General features: G+C 45.5%; 1 long non-coding RNA gene across 2 annotated transcripts in view; it reads left to right on the top strand.

Annotated features, from left to right (window-relative positions):
* The first annotated feature begins 34 nt into the window (after positions 1–34).
* Positions 35–6,638, top strand: part of LOC109302739 — an 83,260-nt gene continuing 76,656 nt past the window's right edge. Inside the window, exon 1 of one of the 2 annotated variants that reach the window (XR_002098913.1) lies at positions 35–755. This is a non-coding gene — a long non-coding RNA (uncharacterized LOC109302739). Of the gene's footprint in view, positions 756–1,310; positions 1,466–6,638 lie in introns of those variants that run through there. The other variant, XR_002098914.1, reaches the window with a different exon arrangement.

A 6,638-nucleotide genomic window follows, 5' to 3' on the forward strand; every position in this document is an offset into this window, starting at 1 on the left:
CCCCCCCGGCCCTTCCTCTGGTAGAGAATTTGCAAGGGCAGGGCTGTGCCGAGCTCGCTCTCTACCGCCTCCGAGCTCGGCAATATGTGCATTCGCAGATCTGAGCAGGCGAGGCGATGGAGGGGAGCACTGCACGGCAGCGGGCATTGCCACGGGCACTTGTGACCGCCCCCGGGGGGGGGGCTCCCCGGCAGAGCCACTTCCCCTGTGGGGGGAGCGCGCAGGCTGGAAGCGAGCCCCAGCCCCTGCGCGCGGGAGAGCGGCTCCTCTCTGCCGCCACCGTGCATGGCAAGGCAGCGCTCTGCAGGCACTGGGCAGGCTGGTTCTCCCCGGACACGTGATTGAATCCGATCTCCGGCGCTCCTCAATGGGGTGGTGGAGGAGGAGGAGGTTGCCGTGTTGTGTACTTAAGGTCGCGTGTGTGTGCTGGGCTGCTCGCTCGCTCGCTGCCTCGGAGGAGTAAGGGCCACTGCTCCGCCTTCTCCTTTTCGCAATGTTGACGCAATCTATAAATAGTGGAACAAAAGGACCAACTTCCTCGCAGCTTTGCTGAAACTGCACAAAAAAAGGCAACAGGGGGCTTGTTATTTGTATCGATTTTTTTCCGCTTCGAAAGACGAATCTGGGGCCGATCTCGCAAAGGGAAGCTTTTTTTTCCCTGCGCTCTCTCCTACCGCTGGCAGCGTCCTGCAAGTGGCTCTTTTGCCTTCCACTGCGAAGGGGGTTTTATTTTTTTTTTTCCTCCTCTGCTGACAGTAAGTGCCATTCAGATTATTTCTTTTTTATCTGGGGAAGGGAGGCTTCTACCTGCTCCGTTGCGAAGGCAGGGCCCCCCGAGGAAATAAAGAGCCGCTGGGATTGTCAAGGAGCTTTGCCAGTGGGGTCCGTGGCACAGCGCTGGAGGGGCATGTGAGTGTGTACCGGGCCGCGCGCGGGGGCAGCGGGGCTGAGCCGGGGCTCGATCGCCACACGCCGAAATGGGCTGGAGTATCAAGGAGAGGTGCTGCCGCTTGCGGAACAAAAGCTGACGCACTCTCCAATATTCAACGGGCTTTTGTTAGAGGGGAAGTGCCTGTGCGCTGGGGGAGCTGCCTGCAGCAAGTTGCTGTGCTGGGAAGGCTTTAGGAGACTTGTTTACCGCCAGGGCTCGGCGGTGTGTTTACTGCACACACGCACCGGATTGGACTCTACCCAATCTCCTGCCAGAGCTGGAGACAGAGAGAAGCCTCCACCTCGGCATAATCGCTCCGGATTAACAGGCAGGGGGTGGGGGAGACGGGAGGGGCGGACGATTGAGACTGCCCTCCCCCAAGGTCCGCCGTGCGACAGGGGCGGCGAATGCGGGGCTGATATTATGCCCCCTTCCAGTAACCGGGAGATCGGTGCATGCAAAGGCAGTCACTGGCCAGAGAGAGAATTACATCATCCCCCTCTCCAATGATGTTACCTTTCGAGCGCAACCACGGTAAGGGCTCATGGAGACATGACACTGCACGCACAGAGCGGGGAGGGGAAGGCAGGGGAGGGGGGGGAGGGGGCGGCGGACCCCCGCTGGGACCCAGGCGCACGGATCAGGAGACGGCAGCCTCGGGCGCGCGCGTACACACAAGCACATACACACGCGCGCACGCACACACATACACACACACACACTTTGACTGACCAAAGCCTAGTGTTTACAGTGCTCACACAGGCGTATTGTGACGTCATGTTATTGACAGCCAACCCCGCCAGCCGGCTCGGCCCGGAGCCTGACAACCGACTCTATATTAAGAAAAGAATGAAGTCACCGCCACCCTGACAACAGCGGGCGGCCCTTCCGCCGCCTCGCTCCCACCTTTCTCTCTCCCCCTGGGCGGGAGGAAGCAGCTCGGCAGCGAGACGAGGGCTCAGGCTTGCCAGGGCGTGCCAACCGCTGGCTGGGCAGGACGCTGCCCGGCGATTCCCACTGGGCAGCCCGGGGGAGGGAGCCTCTGCCCAGCCCTGCTGAGCAGGGGCCTCCTCCCATTGTGTGAACCGCCGGCCGGGAGGCAGCCGCGGTTTAATTTGGCTGGGGAAGGGCCAGGCACCAGAGCCAGCCTAGAGCAAGAGCGAGGCAAGGGACAGCCCGAGGCCTGGCTGCAGGCTCTGCGACTCCTGACCCAACTGACCTCCTCCTGCACCACTACCACCAGCTAGCTGTTTCCACTAGGGAGCCCCCAGCCCGGCTGGCCAGGGGACACAAGGCGGACGGCCGGACTCTCCTCCTTGCGTGCCTCTCCTCAAACCTGCCCTGATCTCCGAAGCGCCGGCAGCGCCCGGCGCTCTGGGGCCAGCGCTGCACAATGCCTACTTGTTTGGTGTTAGTGCGGGTGGGGCTCGGCTCGCAGATCCCGAAGCAAACTTTTGACAGTCACACGCACCAGCCTCTCTGCACTCCGAGAAATGGAGAGTTCTCCGCTGGCCCTGTTTCCCCTCATTTTTGTAACGCTGGGTTCTAAAGGACCCAGTTTTAGGTAGAGCCTGTCCTCTCTGCTTTGCCTACCTCTAACAAAAACAAAACAAAACAACAAAACAAACCCTGGCCAGCCAGGCTGCACACAGACCTGAAGAGTGATAGCTAGTCCCTTATTCACAACATGTCTGTCTCTTGGTAATGTTTGGGGAGCTGTAAACATAAGTGCAGTGTTTCAAAAGCTCATCAAAGTGTATTAAAGCAGTTTAGCATTTAGAAACACATGCAAAATCCATTCTTCTGCTTCCAGATTTGAGAAGGTAAATAAATGTTTGCTCCAGATTCCTTCCTACTACAACTACATTTCTAATATTTGACATGTTTAACTTGGTATTACAGAAAATGCCACGTTGGGTGGCTTACGTAATGCATGGCCATTTTACACAAATATTATATGTTCAAGATGCAATTTCTCTTAGGAGATTTAAGTTTGATTTGCAGGCACACAATGCTTAAACTGCTCTTTCAAATGTTTTATGTCCAATTAGGGACAAACTAGCATACAAGGTACCATTGTAGCACAGATTAATTCAGTGAAATGTGCATTTGATAGTCTTTTTTATAGAAATGACAGGAACCAGAGGTGTAATGACACATTTTACTGGCCAGTCACAGTAGATCTTCAACAAATGACAAAAAAGCCAACCATTCCAAAGTTCAATTAGTAAATAAAGCAAACACTTCAAAAATAATAGAAAAAGCACTGAAATAATCCAAAATATAAACTTCTTATAGCCTATCCTGCAGTTTTATCATTTTAACATTATAAGACTTAGCAAAATATTGCAGTGTGTACCTATGACATGTAAGACAATTTTTTATTTACACAATTTGTCAAAATACTGAAGTAGTACTTACCCACTGCAAAGTCAACAAATCCATATCACACTAAAAACAACAAAAAGTGTTTTACAGACTGAATGACGTTAATAGGGAAAACAACTTTTTGAAGTAATGTAGTAACCTAAAATACAAGCACTTTCCCAATGCAAAATTTAAGTAGTATGGACTTCAGTTTAGTAGCACACATGGTTTTTAACTTGTTGATGGTTTTAGTTTCTTCAAAGTGTATTACTTTTTGAAGTTTGGGTGTTTCTATTTGTGCAGAAAATAGACTGCAAAGCTTTGAGCTCCCTACTGTTACAAAAGTTAAAAGGAAGCAAAGTTAAGCTGCTAAGTCGGCAGTCTGGAATGAGTCAATAGTATCTCCTTTGTCCTGTTAGCTTTGTGTGTTATGTTGTATCTTTGCTCTATTTCCTTTAAAGAAAATGAGCATTTCTAGTTTTAGGGCACTACATTCTAGATATTTTTAATAAGGTCAAAGTTTTATATGCCTCATTGTTCTCAAAATGTTTTATTCCACTAGTATAAAACTGAAGTACATATGGCTTTTCAAACTATAAGAACAGTTGTCACATTCTGTCAGTGGTACTGCATTATCTCTATTAATCAAGTAAATGCATTTTTAGCATCTACACCAAACTGGGTAAATTATTGCTGTTTGCTTGGGAATGGGTCTTCCTAAGTGATCTAATGTGCATTCTTCCAAATAGTTCACAGTTGCTGATTTGGTACAAATAGATGGGAATTAGGACACAAAGGAGATGAAAACAACCCCTGCTGTTTCTCACTGAGGATTCCCCAGATGCAAGGGAGTCCCTGCAGGCAGAGATGACATAGCTTGCTTTTTAACAATGCAATCCTCACCAGCTCTGGCACAGGAGACAGAAAGTAGGTATGCTTGCACAGCACTGCACTCCAGATATCTGGTCTGTTGAGGATCAATGCTAGTTTGGGTGCTCTCAGCTGTGTAATGAGACAAGTACAACCCCTGCCCTAATGGCTCCCAAAATCTGTGGTACTTCACAGAGCTCTGGCCCAGCAGATAATCTAGGCCTAGAACAGTTCAGTCTATCTTTGTAAGTAGTGTGAATTGTGAATAGTATCAGTGTAAAATAAGCTACACAATAGTAAATTTATGGAAACAAGAAGAAGGTCAATGAATTAGGTACTTAATGAATTAGGAGGACAGGGTTCTTCAAAAACTAAACCAAGAAGCTGGCCACCACTGTCACTCAGTCTCTATTTACCTGAAATCCAGTCTGCTCTGAAACTCTGGCCTTTGGTTTGATATTATGTTGTTCTGCAGATCTGTTATTCTCCCCAAAAAAATAAACAAATGTCAAAACCAAATAGCTTGGATTAGTGTTCACTAAATAAAATGTGTGCACGCTCTCTTTATTACACATACCTCTCCTTGCTCATATTTATAGTCCCATTTGTTTTAAATGTCAAAAAATACTGAAATTTAGAACTAGCCCCTATAGGGAACAAATAAAAGAAAGCTAAACTGTACTAATCCATTGTGAGATTCAAAACTGTGTTTGCACACATATGGTATAGTGTATAATTATTAGTAACCTTTCTATTGCACTTAAAAAGCTCATAATTCATGATAGATCAGGAATTATTCTGTTGCTTGCTAAAAACAATAAGCCCAGTATTTAAAAGAGTTAAATGTACTTTTTTTCTGATTATCCCAGGTATATAAGGATAAGTGGGGCATTCATCTGATGAGTAATTTTAAATTACTGGTAACCTCCTAAACCCTTGCCTGTTTCAGACTTCCAGAATTTGTGCCAATGGTCAACTATGATGTTACAGCTACTGTAATTCCAGTGAAAATTATATCATTAAATGGCAGAAAAAATTATTTAACAACCTGGCTTCCCCACCCCCATTCTCTCAAATTTTCTTTGCAAACTCATGACACATAATGAAAGCCCTTGTGCGTTAGCTCCAGGTTCTAGTAGGGCATATTGATAGCTGAGAGTAAATCACTGCAAATTCAGAGCACCTAAAGCAGGGGAAAATGTGTTATTAAATTTAATTATGAATTGGATGCCCCCTAAGTATTATCTGGGGCAGTTGACATGTAAAACTTTTTTAAGTGTTGAATATATCTTTAATTCTAGATATAGATATACTAAATGTTGTGCAAATCAATGAGATTTTGGTATTTGAAATAGGACAAAATCTCTCTAAATATTAAAACATGAATCAAATTATTTTTGCATGTGACTTGTTTAGTCAAAGAAAATTCTAGTTTATTATGCTAGTAATACAGTGCTTGGAAAATCTGCTCTACAACTTCCCAATTGAGAGTAAAGTATTTTTTGGAGAATGTGCCTCAGGTGAAGGCACTAGTATTCAGTAAATAATAATGTGCACACTCTCTGAATATCTGTATTTTTAATTTTTAAATAAAGTACATTTCTATGCTTTTGATTTTGAAGATTATCATTACTTCATATGTGGGACATTTACTGATGCTGAATTGTCTTCCCAGTTTTGTGCACAGATGATTCCCGACTCTATTGTGCTCAGTAGTAGTAAAGTGAAATGAATAAGATTCTGAAAAGTTGGACACTGCTTACTGACCTGGGGCCAGCTGTGAAATTGCTAGAAATCATGTCAATTTAATATCTGTTGCTTTGCTTCCTGCTTCCTTCCCTGTGTTCCCTACCCAGTCTTCTCCTTTGCTTACTACTTCCTGCCCTGTCTGCCACTGTACTCCTTATTTCTTCCCCAATCTGTCATGTGCCACACACAGATGCTGCCCATGCCACTTGTAGCATCCATGTCACAGGATCTGATCTATAGTATCCATGTAGAAATCTTTGTACGCCCTCTCCATTCTAGCATCTAAAAATAGCAGAATAGCAAATTTCTTGCTCATGTATTTAGTTTTCTAATTAGTATTGAACAGAAAGTGTCTAGTAAAATGTTTAAGTCCTGTATTAATACTCCATAACACACTCACATGTATTGTACTATGGGCCAGATTCTACTCTATTAGGTGCATAAGTGGACTTAGATGTCTAAGTGCAATTCTATTCTACCCTGCCTGAGTCCCTGAAAAACAGTTAATGCAAAAGATGGGTAGGTCCTCTTCCTCCTTTGCTGCTTTTCTGAGATTCTGTCTTAAGGGTAAGATGATGGTGTATTATAAAAGCAGACCCATTACTAGATTTTTAGGACTTGAATAGGGTAGAACAAAATTGCACCTAATAGGTGGACTAGAATCTGAAACTAAAACAAGCATCTGTCAAGGTATTAACTTTTCAATGATAACTGCTATACA

The sequence above is a fragment of the Gavialis gangeticus genome, unplaced genomic scaffold (genome assembly GCF_001723915.1).
Source record: "Gavialis gangeticus isolate Ggan-Ray unplaced genomic scaffold, GavGan_comp1, whole genome shotgun sequence".
In the NCBI taxonomy this organism is placed as follows: Eukaryota; Metazoa; Chordata; order Crocodylia; family Gavialidae; genus Gavialis; species Gavialis gangeticus.